The sequence below is a fragment of the Vipera berus genome (assembly GCF_964194415.1).
Source record: "Vipera berus genome assembly, chromosome: 2".
NCBI lineage: Eukaryota > Metazoa > Chordata > Lepidosauria > Squamata > Viperidae > Vipera > Vipera berus.
The window spans coordinates 27,895,748-27,911,546 of record NC_138203.1 but is presented as its reverse complement, the minus strand read 5'-3'; the positions used below and the strand labels follow the sequence as shown (position 1 = coordinate 27,911,546).

Here is a 15,799-nt window from a genome sequence, read left to right as displayed (position 1 = left end):
AGATTTTGCATTTTTGTCTGAGGAGCTTAAAAAATGACAAATCCAGTTTAGATGGGAGATACCCATTGGAATAGTGGTGACTCATGTAGGGACACGATACAGACTGAATACAGTTTCAAAGGCAAAAGATTTTTATACTTATGTCCTGAAAGCAGGTTCACCACCATCTCCATGTTCTAAAGGAATAGAAGGAAGGCTGGAAGATAAACAACCAACTGAAGGTGCAACATCATTAGTGGTTGGAGAGTTATTGCAGGAGGAGTCTACTGAGCAGAGTTTGACCTTAAAGGATGATCCAAGGGAACAGAGGATGACTCGGGCTGCATATAGACGTAAAGAAAAGGAGCAGAAACAGAAGGCTGATTCTGGATCAACGAAACAAGATCTGGTTGTTACAGAGCCTGTGGGAGGGCACGACCAAAGAGACCAACGGCAGATCTCCAGGCAGTGTTCCAGAGGCTCCAGGCCACCAAGGATGGCAAAGTTTTTGACATGGAATGTTAATGGCTTAAATTCACCACAAAACAGAAAGTATTTCATTACCCGAAACAACATAAAAATAACATTGTTTGTCTACAAGAAACTCATATTGCTGCAAAAGATCAAAAGTATTTGATTAACTCTCAGTTGGGGTCACATTTTATAGCTTCAGCCCCAGATAAAAAAGGTGGAGTGGTTATTTACTTAAGAAAAGACTTATCGGCTAGATTAATTGAATCATACAGTATATACAAGGAAGATATGTTATCATTGAATTAGTGTTACAAGGCAAGAAAGTTCTTATTATTGGATTATATGATCCTAATCAACAGCAACAAAAGTTTTATAAACTTATACCATATAAACTTACTCAGCTGGATTATAAATCTGTTATTATGATGGGTGACTGGAATGGTGTTTTGGATTCAAGCAAAGACAAGAAGGGATCTTTTAAAAATTCTCCCAATCATTCTAAATTGCCTAAAGCCTTTTTTGACTTGAAAGAGGACTTGGAATTACGAGATATTTGGTGGGAGCGAAATATGAAAGAAAGAGATTTTACCTTTTTTTCGGATAGACATCAATCGTTTTCCAGAATTGACTTTTTTTAATTACTACTGATTTTTTTTCTAGGGTTAAGAATGTCAAGAAATAGAATATATTCAAATAGATAAGACATGTATCCTGAATATTAGATTTTGTTATGAATTGTGATAAAGAGAACTTTGGTTATTTAAAACTTGGACATTATAAATATTAAATTTAAATTTAAATATTAATGGGAAACTAAAAATTGAGAAAAACTAATTAGGACATTGTCTGTAAAGACTGAATACTAAAATAACCAGGATATGTATAAGCTAAAAATTATTGATTTTTATTTATTTTTTTCTTTTTATTACATTTATATCCCGCCCTTCTCCGAAGACTCAGGGCGGCTTACAAGCTTAGCAGTAGCCTTCATTCTATGTATATGCCTGCTTGTTAGGGCTTTCACACACACCCCCAAGCGGCATTATTACAAAGTCAGCTTATTGCCCCCAACAATCTGGGTCCTCATTTTACCTACCTCGGAAGGATGGAAGGCTGAGTCAACCTTGAGCCTGGTGGGATGCAAACCTGCACTAATTGCAGGCAGCTGGTGTTACTTAAGGAGGCATTAGCCCACTGCTCCACCAAGGCTCATGATAAATGTAGGAATGTTATTTTTATTTAATTGATATAATAAGAATTGTATTAGTTTAAACATGAGACAGTAAATGCTAAGGGGAAAAGAGAGGAAATAAGGGGAAAAGAGAGGAAATATTTAATGTGATAGTTTGAGACTTGTACTAGAGATACTTGTATGTCATTGAATCATTGATTAACTCCGCCACCACGTTGCTTTTTAAAAATTTAAATGTAAAATTAGAAAATCAATAAAACATTAAGAAAGAGTGTTTTTCAAATCTGGCAAGTTTGAGATGTATAGACTCTCAGAATCCTCCAGCCCTTTGGAAGTCCAATAATCTTAACGTTGCTAAATATGAAAAACAGTGGTATAAAAGGAAATAAACAACCTGTTGCAGGCTTTTAAGAGAGTTCCAATAGCCCTTGCCTGACCTGTCTTGAAGGGCTGACAAAACTTACTCTTGGCTCCTCGTTAAGAAAGGATTAGTTCAATCAATGTTCAATCATCTTTTGCGGTAGATCAAATGTTGATTCTCTTCTGGTATTCTATAAATATTTTTTAGCCAACTCTACAATCAAATTTAAAGTTCTTATTATCCTGATAGATTCTAAACATCAGAGGTATAATTAAGAATATATTCCACTGTGATTGATTTATTATGTATATTAAGTCACTCCAGTGACCACATAGGATAGAATTTCTCCATGATTATCTATCTCTAATCTGTTCTTTCAGGTCTCCCAACAGTGCACTCATTACCCATTATAACTGAGCTCATCCTTTTCTGGTCATCCTTTTCTCTTTCCTTCCACCTTTTTCATCTGAATGTCTTTCCCAAGGTCTTCATGGCAGCTCTGTTGAGTGTTAGTCTAGGGCAGGGGTAGGGAAACTTGGCTCTTTTATGACTTGTGGACTTCAATACCCAGAATTCCTGAACTAGCCATGCTGACTCAGGAATTCTGGGAGTTGAAGTCCACAAATCATAAAAGAGCCAAGGGTCCCTACCCCTGTTCTAGGGCATGCTTCTTGACTGCTTGCTCCTTTACTATTGATTATTGATGTTAAAAGGCAGAAACTATCCACCACTTTGTTATCTGCATGGTCAGTTCTTAAGACTGGTTGCTCTACTTGTTATTTTTAGTTTGGTCTTTATATTTAATTTTAGTCCCAATTTTTCTCTGTACTCTTTGCATAATCATCCTTTGCATTTTTGACTGTCAAGTGTTTCTCATCAGCATAGTGCAAGGTATTGCTATTTCTTCCTTCAATTTTAGAACTACACATGTTCTTCTAATCCATCCTCCCTTAATATATATTCAGCATATAGGCTGAATAAATAAAGGAACTATGCAACCATGTTGCACTTCTTTTCCAATCTGGAACTAGCCTGTTCTGCCATGTTCTGTCTGTACTGTAGCTTCTTGGCCTGTATAAAGATTTCACATGAGAACAATGTGATATTTTGGGATTCCCAAGTTTTCTGAGCACTTTCCATAACTACATGACTGACACAATCAAAGGTATAATAAAGCACATACTGACCTATTTTTTATTTATTTATTTATGTATTCATTCACTTATTTAGAAAATTTATATTGCTGCCTATTCGCTCACAGGCGACTCAAAGTGGCTTACAGGAAATAAAAACAGAACATAAAAGAAATAAAAATAATAAAAAATAAAAATAATAAAATAACTGCTCATCCTTCCCAACCCGGCAACAACACACACTCATACCAGCCGTTTAATGGGCTCCATCCCACTGTGGGTTCCCCAGGCCCACTGTCAGAACCACATCTTCAGGGCCTTCCTAATATACTTAAATAATTTAAGTATACTTTGGCTTTCTCAGTTGCGCAGCATGTATCAACAATAATATCTTGTGTTCCTCAGCCTTTTCTAAAGACAGCTTGAACATGTGGCAACTCTTTTTCCATGTAAGGTTCTAATCGACACTGGATGATCCTAAGCATTATTTTCCTAGCATGTGAAATTAAGGATATTGTACAATGGTAAAATGATGAGTAAAGGGCACCATTTTGTAGAACACTGGTATAGACAGCAGTATCTGGAAAGACTAGCAAGCTGAATGCCTACATCATGTTAAGTCCTAATTTGCTTAATTGTAGTTTACAGCAAAGGTGAACAGGGATCAAATTCACCTTGAATGTTTTGACATTCAATTATATGTTTATTTAGAATATCCACTTTGGTTTCTGCTTGACAAGATCCATCCCAGTATATGCAAAATACAAATGCTTAAAGAATACTTAACCTACAAATTTGTTGTTGACATGAATGGAATAAATCCTCAGGATGTCTTCATATCAACATTATAATTTACAGTGGTCACTCTAGTATTCATTTCACCACTATAATTTAGAATTAAGTAAAACTTAATTCTTGATGGTTCTATTCATGTAGTTTCCTTTCAGTATTGCAGAAATGCTTTGCCACTGCCTTTTTCTAGGATTTCCCCCCCCCTCAACTTCTTTTTTTCCAACTTTCTAAGCTTGTCTACCACATTTATTTATTTGTAAAATCTATTGGCTGCCCATCTTACCATAGGATACCTCTGGGAAGCTTACAATCTTAAAAAATAAAACTTCACAAAAGCAAAAAAAACCCTGCCATAAATAAAATATTGTGAAGATCCAAATACTTCAATTAAAAGATGGGGAGGGTGGCAGTAGGATGACGGGGCAGGAAGTGGGGGGTCTTGTTAATCTATCAGTCATCCCAGTAAAAGCACTCCATTGGAGCCCCAAGCCAACTGGCAGAGCCAGTTCTTTAAGCTCTTATGAAAGGTCAGGAAGATTCTTAGGTGGTCTTTCATCCGAATATTAATTGGGTCCAATGCTGCTTAGCTTTTGAAAAGACCCAAGAGAGGGCTGCACAAAGCTAAGCTTACAAGATTTTATTTGAAAGCAATTCAGTTCAGTTGTGCCTTTGAATTGTAATTTTGAATTTAATCACTACATCAGTTCCATGTTTCAAATTGAATTAAATGTCTTCAAATCAATTTGGTGGTTCAATGAATTGTCACATTTGTGTACTTACACAATTTATCTAATTCACTATTCAATCCAAACAACTGAATTCAACAATTTAAATAATCCAACTGAATCAACTGTTTAAATCAGTAGCTTGACCAAATTGATTTCTATCCAATGGTAGGTGATGTCTAGCACATCTAATTCTTACCACAGTAAGGACTACAGGTAATCTTCAACTTATGACCACAGATGACCCTAAAAGTTCCATTGCTAAGCCAAACAGTTAAGTCAGTTTTGACCCATTTCAAAATCTTTCTTATCACAGTTGTTAAATGAATCACTGTAGGTGTTAACTTAGTGACACCATTGTTAAGTAAATCTGGCTTCCCAATTGACTTTGCTTTCAGAGGGTTCCAAAAAGTGATCACCTGACCCTGGGACACTGCAATCATCATAAATACTTGACAAAAGTCTGAATTTTGATCACATGACCATGGATATGCTGCAACAGTCATGATGTGAAAACAATCAAAAGTCACTTTTCTCAGTGCCATTGTAACTTTGAATGGTCATTACATGAATAGTTGTAAGTTGAGCACTACCTGTACCAGAATTTCAGAAGTATGCCAACTGATCCTATGATAAATCATATGTTATATCGCTGAAGTATTACTCAACATATTTTTGTAGGGGGATGACTACTATGAGTATCCCAACTGTATCCCCAAGATATATTACTTCATCTGGCATGTGACAAAGAAAAAACAGAAGTCAGAATACAAGCAGTCATTTAAACAGTAGATATATATTTATTACAGTGACTAACAATGCAAAAATATTTAGCAAGCTTCCTGTTTTAATAGTCTTTGGTAGTTCAATCTTCAGACTTACTCAGATTAAGCATCAAAAGCCGAATTATATGACTCAGCAGCTACTTTGATTCACACTCTGTTATATCCAAGCTCCATATTATCTGTATTTATCTAATACAATGATTTCTATAAGAAGAGCAAGACTAGGATAAACATAATATATTAGGAACAGAATACTCCTCCCAAGCATTGATTGGATGCAATGTCTATTTGGTCATTGGTCAATGATGCAATGAAATCAATTTTAAGTAACCTTTCTGGTAGAAAGTAGTATAGGATGCAAGGCATTGGAAGAAGAAAGAGTGTACTGACTCTGCATTCCCTAAAAAGTTACTTTTTACTTTGTTAGTATGATTGGGTGTTGCCAGAACTATCTGTGTGGAGTATTGACTAGATTAGTAGCTGACTGGATATGATAATTGTGGGATTAGACCTGTAATGTAGTTTGCATGATTTGGGTTCATATATTGATGAGTTCGTTTATAATCCTTATTGTTTAATAAACCATGATTCATGGCTTGACAGTTGTACTTCAGTAAAACTGTGGTTTAGCATGATATTTATGTCTTTATATGACTTTATCATATACGTTATTTATATGTATTTTCTGAGTGTTGCTTTTAAATGCAAGATCGTTCAGATAAGGCTTCCCTCATCTGTGATCTAATCATCAATGAGAGGGCCAAATTGGTGTGTATTACCAAGACCTGGCTGGGTCCAGAAGGTGGGGATGACCCATTCTGAGATATGCCCATGTGGGTTCTGAAAATGGCACAGTCAAGACTCCAGGCCACAGGCAGAGGTATGGCAATGATAATTCAGGAATCATTTATGACTTTCAGGGGTGCTGCTCCACAGATCACTAGATGTGAGACCCTGTTTATTGTTGGGCTCTAGAGATCAGTTGCAATTGTTGCTGTTGTGTCAGCCTCCCTGTTGCATGGCAATCTCCCTGCCTGAGCTTCTGGAATCTGTTTCTAGATTGGCAGTAGAGTTCCCTAGACTTATGGTCTTGGGGTATGTCAATTTGCCTTTTCTGGGTCGGGCTGTGAGAAAGCTTGGGGGTTCATGGTCACCATAATGGTCATGGAGTTATAACAGATCATGCAGCACCTCACATTAGCCTCACACCTGATCAGATGTTCCTGTTGGAGCAGTGGCTATATAATCTGAAATTGAGGGAGCTGTCAGTATTTTTCTTATCAATGTCATATCACATTCCGATGAAAACTGGATTCTTTAGCACCATTATTCATTGCAGGGTGGTTGGATATAACAGATTGGCCATCCCCCAGCAACTGATGGACCTAGATGGGTTTTGGAGAGAGTTGGGGGCTGTTTCTGCTGGACTGCTGTTTTTAATCTGAAATCTTGGTAGACACTCAGAATAGGATAGTGACTGTGGCTTTAGATTGGATCATTCCTGTGGGGCCTCTCTCCTCTCATGGATCCCATCACTCTCCATGATTCATAGAGGAGCTGAGGGAGATAAAAGAAAAGATGGCTAGAGCATCATTGTTACTCAGAGAAGTACAAACTTGATTGAACATGGATTAGTACTGCTACTAAGGCCTCAGTAATGGCAATAACAGTGATAAAACATCAGAACTTCTCTGCCCTTATTGCATCAATGGACTGCTGTTCTTGCAGCCTTGTTTAGCATGACATCGGCCCTCTTGGGTAGAGGGAGCTCAGAGAACTACTTGCAGGGATGTATGGAAGAATCTGCTCAACATCTAACAAAGAAAGTAGCTTGAACATTTTTGGAATTGGACTCCAGCCTTGTTGCAGGTCCAGATCAGATGTCTTGCCTGGTTATTAGGGATAAATTTGAACTTCTTGGACCTGAATAAGTAGACCGGGGCTTTAGGACTGCAAGCTCAGCCACATGCTTGCTAGATCCATGCGACTCCTGGCTTGTTGAAGTGGCACAGGTGTGATAGAATGTACACCTAAAAATCAGTGGATAGGAGTCTCACCAACACAGAGTTTTCCCAGAGAAGAGGCATTAGAGAGAGGCCCAGATTAAGAGACTGTGCAGTCCCAAAATGAATAGGGGGGAGGGGCAGAGAGGTTCAGGATAGCCACACCCTAGAATCTCAGAATATATCTAGTAGGTTAGAAGGTTACAGCTTTATTTTGACAAGATTCTGTCCACTAGGAATAAAATAAAGGATTGACTTCGTTGGATTTTGCTGTGTGCCCTGATCCTGCTAATCAATTTGCTGGATCTAATTCAAAGTGCTGATTTTTACCTTTAAAGCCCTTCATGACATGGGGCTTGGTTATTTGAAGTGCCATCTCTCTGGATTATATCTTCTTGTCCCATCAGATCCAAGAAGAGAGAAATGCTACAAGTCCCCTCTCTCAGGAAACTATACTTAGCAGTCCTTCTCTGCCATGGCACCTGTCTTATGGAATATTCTTCCTCCTGAAGTGAGGTCAGTTCCATTTCTCCTTATTTTCCAGAAGTCCCTCAAGACCTCACTTTGTCCTCAGACTTGGGAGTCTTAGGGGGCCGGTGAAATCTTGAGGTGGCTCTGTTGCTGATCAAATCTTTTGTGATGTGTGTTTATGTGCATGTTTAAATATGACTGTGTTTGACATGTTTATTCTTTTTATACTTTCCATTGCTGTTTGCTGCTCAGAGTCACTTCTTGTGAGATGGGTGGCCATATTAATTTGATAAATAAATAGGTATCATAGCTCACCCAACTCAAAAGACTTTGTGGAGGTTATATCAAATTGAAATTACATGCTCAATGAAAATAAATCACATTCATAAAAATGACAAGTTAATCATAAATAATCAATTATTTATTATCTAATGTAAAAAAACAAAAAACAAAACTATAAAATCCAAGGGAAAGCAGCACCTAGTCCATTGTTTTGCAACTTCAGCAATTTTAAGATGTTTTAAGATATCAACTGGCTGGTTAAATTCTGGGAGTTGAAGTCTACACATAAAGTTGCTGAGATTGAGAAATGCTGATCTAATTCAATTCTCTTCCCAGTAGAATGTCTATGATTGAACAGCTTCTATCATTGGAAAATATTCCTGGGTCTCCAATTATAACTTACTTATCATATAAATTTGTTTGTTTTCTCTTCTAGAACTACCCGAGGAATTCAGTCCCACCTTCTTCATGACAGTCTTTCAGGTGACTTTCAAGTATTTGAAAACAGCCACCATACCTCTATGTAGCTTTCATCTTGTTTTTTTTTTATTGAAAAGTTTTATAAAAAATCCCCAAAACCAACCCACCCTAACCGCCCCCCCTCTCCCTCCCCCACTTCCCAGAGCTGAGTACAGGGTTACAAATATAATAATCATAATCTAACTAACATTAACCAACTATATAAATAACCAAGTTCATAATGCACTTTAACTCCCCTTTAACATAAATACAAGCAAAATAAAAGTAAACATAATAATAGTAAAAACATAAACAAATTAATATCCAAGTTATTAAACAATACAATATAGAAATAATAATAATACCATGTAATTAAAACTAATAAGAATTCCACTATAATAAACTATTAATAATAATAACAATCTAAAATTTACTCATAAGCTAAATGGAACTTTTTAGTCCCATATTTATTCTGAATATAATCTATCCATCTTCTCCAGACCGAAATGTATCTTTCTTGTGAATGATCCTTCAGATAAGCAGAAATCTTAGCCATTTCTGCTAAATTTGACACATTAAGCGTCCACTCTTCTATAGTAGGCAAGCTATCCTTCTTCCAATATTGCCCTACCAATAACCTTGCAGCTGTTATCAAGTTCAACATCAAGTTAGTTTCTTTAATATCACAATCTGTAATAACACCCAAGCTTTCATCTTGTTAAACATACCTTGTTCCGCCAAACATTCCTCTTTAAATTTTCCTCTGAAGTTTCTTATCATCTTGGTTGCTCTTCTGAACATACCCCAATTTATCAATTTCCATCTTACAATGCCCCACATTCAATTCAATATTCTAGATGCAACTTAACTGAAACAGAATAGAGACAAACAAGTACTTCTTTTGATCTTGATACTATTTATTTATTTATACAGTAGGTCACACTATTCCAGATAATTAATAAGAACAATATCCACTGTAGGAACAAAACCCCCTTATTTATATTCCTCACCATTCACTGAGCCCATCTATCTCTCTAATCCAAGCCTACAGGTAAAAGTAGATCTTTAAAGACTGCTTAAAGATGGACAACTCTGGTTAGCAGCAGTGAATTTATAGAGGTATAAACACACATGTGAAAAAGGCTTTTCACTTAAACCCGTGCACACAACATGGGAATCAACTCTCCTCCCTTTTTGTTTCATATTATGGAGCTCATGGGAGGAAGCTCACCTAGCTCCACAAGTGAAGACAGCTGAGAAGAAGCGATGACCAGTCCGATATCAGGTGGGAACATATCAATGGAAAATGGACAATCAGTGAGAAGCAAGTTAAGACAAACAGCAGACAAAAATTACCATCCTGTTAGCCTCTTTTCTGTTTTTGCATGTATATATATTTAAATCAGCTATCAAATCCCTCAGTCCCTACAAGTTGTTTTTGCACAGTCAGATAGCAGGAACCTGTGATTTGTTATTCAATTGCAATGTCCTTAGATTTAGATTCACAGCCTTGCTGCTGCAAAATTCCACTGGAGTTTTCTTACCACCTAAATCCCAATCAAATATCTCCAAGGAGGTTTGTTTGGATTGGGAACATAGTGTCAGGTGCAAGAAATCAGGAAGCAAAGCTAAGCAAATAAATACAGGTTTATTGCATGCTAATAAGATGATTAGGGGACTGGAGGCTAAAACATATAAGGAACAGCTGCTGGAATTGGGTATGTCTAGTTTAATGAAGAGAAGGACTAGGGGTGACATGATAGCAGTTTTCCAATATCTCAGGGGCTGCCACAAAGAGGAGGGACTCAAGCTATTCTCCAAAGCGCCCAAAGGCAGGACAAGAAGTAACAGATGGAAGCTTTGATTTCAGGTCAAGCTTCAGGGAGTTCCATTCAAAATGGAACTGGACATAGGCTCAGCTACTGTATATACATCATCTCCACAGGAACCTTCCAGCACATTTGGAACCACAGTTACAGATAAGTCAAACTTCGGCCATCTAATATTCTGCTCACAGACTTCCAAAACTCTCGCATGGCGGTCAAGGGCAAAGCCACACTTTTGGTGAATTTCAAGGGGTTTGCAGGCCTGCTAGATGTTGTCGTGGTGGAAGGCCAACACACGAGCCTCATAGGGCTCCATTGGTTTGATGCATTGGGCATCCAAGTAACTGGCATTCACTGAACACAGGCGGCAAACTTGTCTTCAGTCTGCCAAGAGTTCACGGATATTTTCAGTTCAAGCCTAGGGGAGTACAAGGGTCCTTCAATAGCCTTGAAGCTTGATCCCCTGGTAATGCCAATATGGGTCAAGCCTCATCGAGTGCCTTTCGCTTTAAAACCCAAAATCAACGTAGAGCTGGACAAGCTGGTGAGTCGGGGTTTTACAGCCCATAGACAGTGGAGAGTGGGAGACCCCCATATAATGCCACTTAAGGCCAACGGAGAAGTACGCATATGTGCTGACTATAAGTGCACCATTAACCAGGCACTTCAACAGCATGCGTACCCAGTGCCAGTTGTCAGCCATATTTTGGTACCATTGCAAGGTGGCTGCATGTTCGCCAAATTAGATTTGGCACAGGCCTACCAACAGCTGCCAGTGGATGAAGCCACGGCAGCTAACCAAACCACTGTCACCCATCAGGGGGCCTTCAAGGTCAAGCGCCTATAGTTTGGGGTGAGTGTGGCCCCAGGGATTTTCTAGGGAGTCATGGAGTGCATGCTCAAGGGCATTCCGGGGGTCTGCCCCTACTTCAATGATGTACTCATTGCTGGGGAGTCTACAGAACTTCTGGCTGAACAGCTTAGAGCTGTCCTTCAGTGGTTCCGCACAATGGGACTTAAAATTAAAAAAAGAAAAGTGCAGGATTGGGGTATAGTCAACTGAGTTCCTGGGGTTTTGCATCAATGCTGATGGCATTCATCCTGCGGATTCAAAGCTGAAAGCGATTCAGCAGGCACCAAGCCCTAGGTCCAAAGGAGAGCTTCAAGCCTTCTTGGGCCTTCTTAATTTTTACCATGCATTCTTCCCACATAAAGCTGCAGTGGCAGAGCTGCTACACTGTCTCTTAGACAAAAATGCTCAGTGGCAGTGGACCAATATCCACGAAAGAAGTTTCCAGGCAGTCAAATCACTGCTGTCCTTGAACTCGGTGCTCACTCATTTTAATGAAAAGCTGCCAGTTTGCATCACATGTGATGCATCTCCATGTGGGGTTGAGGCTGTATTGATCCATTTGTTGGCTGATGGGAAGCAGTCTCCCATCGCTTATTATTCAAGGACTCTGTAATCTGCAGAGCGCAATTACATGCAGATTGACAAGGAGGCCTTGGCCATCATGGCAGGGTTAAAAAGTTCCATGACTATTTGTATGGCCACCATTTCATGGTCTTTATGGACTACAAGCCACTTCTAGGGTTGTTCACCAAACAGGCAGACACCTCAGATTCTATTTCCTAGAATGCTGAGGTAGTCTATATTCCTTTCAGCCTACAGCTACAGGCTGATTCACAAACTGGGCAAAGAAATGGGCCATGCAGACGGCCTTAGCAGATTGCCCCTGCCACACGTGGAGCCAGATCCGGCTCCGGCTGCACACATCCTAGCCATATAGGATTTGCCAGTGTCTCCTCTCCATGCTGGAGACATAGCTGCTGAAATGGCAGCTGACAGGACACCTAATCACAAGCTTACTTGGGTTCACACAGGATTGGTGGACAAATGCCCAGGGCCAGAATTCCAAAGTTTTTTCAATGGAAAGATGAGCTTTCAGCTCATAAAGGGTGCATTCTGTGGGGAAGTAGAGTCATAGTTCCCAGCTCATTAAGGCACAGAGTTCTTGAGTCTCTGCATGAATAGTCTGGATGAAGGCACTGGCGAGGAGCTACCTTTGGTGGCCAGGGCTAGATAAAGCTATCAAGGCCCAAGTACATGGTTGCTACACATGTCAACAATCCAGGCCGGAAATGCCACAGGCCCCTGTCCGCCAATGGGAGGACACTCACACACCGTGGTCAAGAATCCACATCGACTTTGCCGGCCCCTTTCAGGGACAGTTGTTTTTAATAATGGTCGACAGCCACTCTAAATGGTTGGAGGTTGTACCAATTTCCACTATGACTACTGCTAGGACCATCCAGGTGCTGCCCAGAATATTTGCAACACATGGGCTTCCAGACATCTTAGTCTCAGACAATGGGACTCAGTTCACCGCTTCAGAATTCCAGAAGTTTCTCATAAGGCATGCCACGTCAGCTCCTTTTCACCCATCATTGAACAGGCAAGCGGAATGCATGGTCCGCACAACCAAGGAATCCCTGAAAAGAATTGTCACGGGATTGGCATCACAGACTGGCCAATTTTCTACTCTGCCAGCACACAACACCCTGCACCACCACAGGCAAGAGCCCAGCCAAGCTTTGTTGGGGCAGGCATTTGATCACCAAACTGGACAGGCTGCACCCCAACAGAGTCACTTCAGACAATGCACGGCCAAAGATGCCAAGAAGTTTTCAAGTGGGTGACAAGGTTTGGACCCAGAATTACGGGCAAGGGGCTTTGTGGGTGGCAGCAGAGGTTGTTAAGGTGTCAGGACCACTTTCCTACGAGGTGGTCCTGGAAGATGGGCAAGTCATTCGCCGGCACATTGATCAGCTGTGTCAGCAACTAGCAGATCAGTCACTGGCTCAGGACTCCCAAGAGGGCAGCACACGGGAACCGCGTGTCAGCAGTCCAACAAAGCAGTTTGCATGCTCTGAGAGAACTCTTGGGCATGGTGACAGGGAAATGGCCATAGAAGAGTCCCCTCCTGACTGTGTTCCAGGATCTGGACAGACAAACTGCACTGAGAAGCAGCCCTACAGACTTCGATGCACAATTGGACTTTGGTTTGGGCCGACCAGGACTGGCCAGCCAAAGGGACTCAAGTCACTCCGACTCCACTGAACCTCAGAGCCCTGGTCTACCCAGCCTGGCAGGCAAGCAGGTAGACCAGGAGATCACTGTAACCCCTAGACGTTGTGAACAGTCAAGAAGGCTGCCTAATTATCTGAAAGATAATGTCAAATAATTGAAAGTTTGTGCTATAGCGGGAAGGGTTGTAATGTATTGGCCATTTTTCTGTATAAAATCACTTGCTTAATGTCTAATGTCTGACCTACTTTTGTCTGTGTTATGTAACGGTTGCTGTACTGAGCCAGACTTGCTGTCTCCAGGCTGATAATGAGGTTTGGGGCGGGAAAATGCTGCTTTAAACCTGTTGGTCGCCGCCTAGAGGTCAACTGTATAAATAGCTGTGCAGCAGCTATTAGCTTGTTTCTGTTCTATTCTGAGTTAATAAACTTGTTGCTGTTTCAACACATCGTTTTGCTTAATGCCTTCAACCCCAGGGGGAGGGCCTTCTCTGTGGGCGCTCCGGCTTTATGGAACCAGCTGCCGGTCGAGCTCCGGATGGCACCGGACCTTCGCTCCTTCCGATGCGGTCTGAAGACCCATTTATTTGAACAAGCTGGCCTGGCCTGATGGGGGATGTTAGGGTTTTTAATGGGGTTTTTTACATTGTTATTGTCTTTATCTGGGCTATTATTTAATCCTTTTTAATTTTTGTATTCTCTATTTATATGTGCCCTGTTCACCGCCCTGAGTCCTTCGGGAAAAGGGCGGTATATAAATATAATAAAATAAATAAAAAATAAATAAATATAACATTAGTAATTATTCATTAAAGTCTTACCAATGAGAACATGAGATGTTTAGTTGGGCAGCCTAATTGTATAACAATGTGCTCTTGTATAACAATGTGCCATAGTTATTATACAAATGGGAGTATTTTTTACTTAATTGAAAGCATATGAAAACTATATCATGATAAAGCAAAATAGATTTCTTTTTTTATTGAAAAGTTTTACAAAACTTTTAATAATAACCCCCCTCCCCATCAACCCTCCCCCCTTCCCTCCCCCCCCCAGACTTCCCAAAGCAGAATACAGGGTATTACATATAGCAATCTTATGCAAACATATGCTAAATATCTATTACAACGTTAACAAACCTTCCACCCTTTAACTCCCTTATAACAAAACTGAAGTAATTATAATAATACTTCTACAATTGTAAAAATTATTCATATGCTATTTGAAACTTTTTAGTCCCATATTTGTTCTGAATATAATCAATCCATCTTTTCCATTCCAAAATATATTTTTCTTGTGACTGTTCTTTCAAATATGCTGAAACTTTTGCCATTTCAGCTACGTCCATTACTTTAAGTATCCATTGTTCTATTGTAGGTAAATCTTCTTTCTTCCAATGTTGCGCCACCAAAAGTCTGGCTGCCATTATTAAGTGTAACATTAATTTAGTTTCTATAACAGTACAATCCGAAATAATCCCCAATAAGAATAGCTGCGGAATAAATCTTATTTTTTTCTTTAAAACTTTCTGAAAAATCCACCATATTTTTATCCAAAAGGCTTTAACATTTTTACATGTCCACCATATATGATAATAAGTTGCCTCTTCACTACCACATCTCCAACACTTAGGTGGTTGATTTGGATACATACATGCTAACTTTTTAGGATCTAAATGCCATCTATAAAACATCTTGTAAAAATTCTCTCTTAGGTTTTGTGCTTGCGTAAATTTTACATTTCTAACCCAATTTTTCCCCAAGTATCCATCATTATGGGCTCTTGAATATTCTGAGCCCATTTTATCATACAATCTTTAACTAACTCCGATTCTGAATCAATCTCTATAAGAGCATTATATAACCTTTTTATATGCGATTGACTTTGATCTCTAATTTGCTTTATCAAATTTTCATCAGCTTTTACTATACCAATTTTCTGATCTTCTATCCATCTAGCTTGTAATTGTATAAACTGAAACCAAGTCTGTACTATCTTTTCTTCCTTTAAAACATTTAAAGGTTTCACTTTCAAAATATTCCCTTCCATCCTAAGAAGTTCTTGATAGGTAATCACATCTTGTTTCTGCTCCACATTTATATTTCCTATTGCATGTCTAGGTATTGCCCATATAGGTATTTTATTATTTAATATATATTGGTACTTTTTCCAAACTCGGAGCAAAGCTTTCCTTAAGATATGAGTCTTAAAAATATTATCCACCTTTTTG

At 39.2% G+C, this 15,799-nt stretch overlaps 1 long non-coding RNA gene across 1 annotated transcript; it reads left to right on the top strand.

Moving 5' to 3' along the window:
* The first annotated feature begins 7,474 nt into the window (after positions 1–7,474).
* On the top strand, positions 7,475–14,362 carry LOC308662228. Its single transcript, XR_014025139.1, has 3 exons — positions 7,475–7,960; positions 8,634–8,680; positions 14,047–14,362. It is a non-coding gene; the product is annotated as an uncharacterized lncRNA (long non-coding RNA).
* Positions 14,363–15,799: the final 1,437 nt, after the last annotated feature.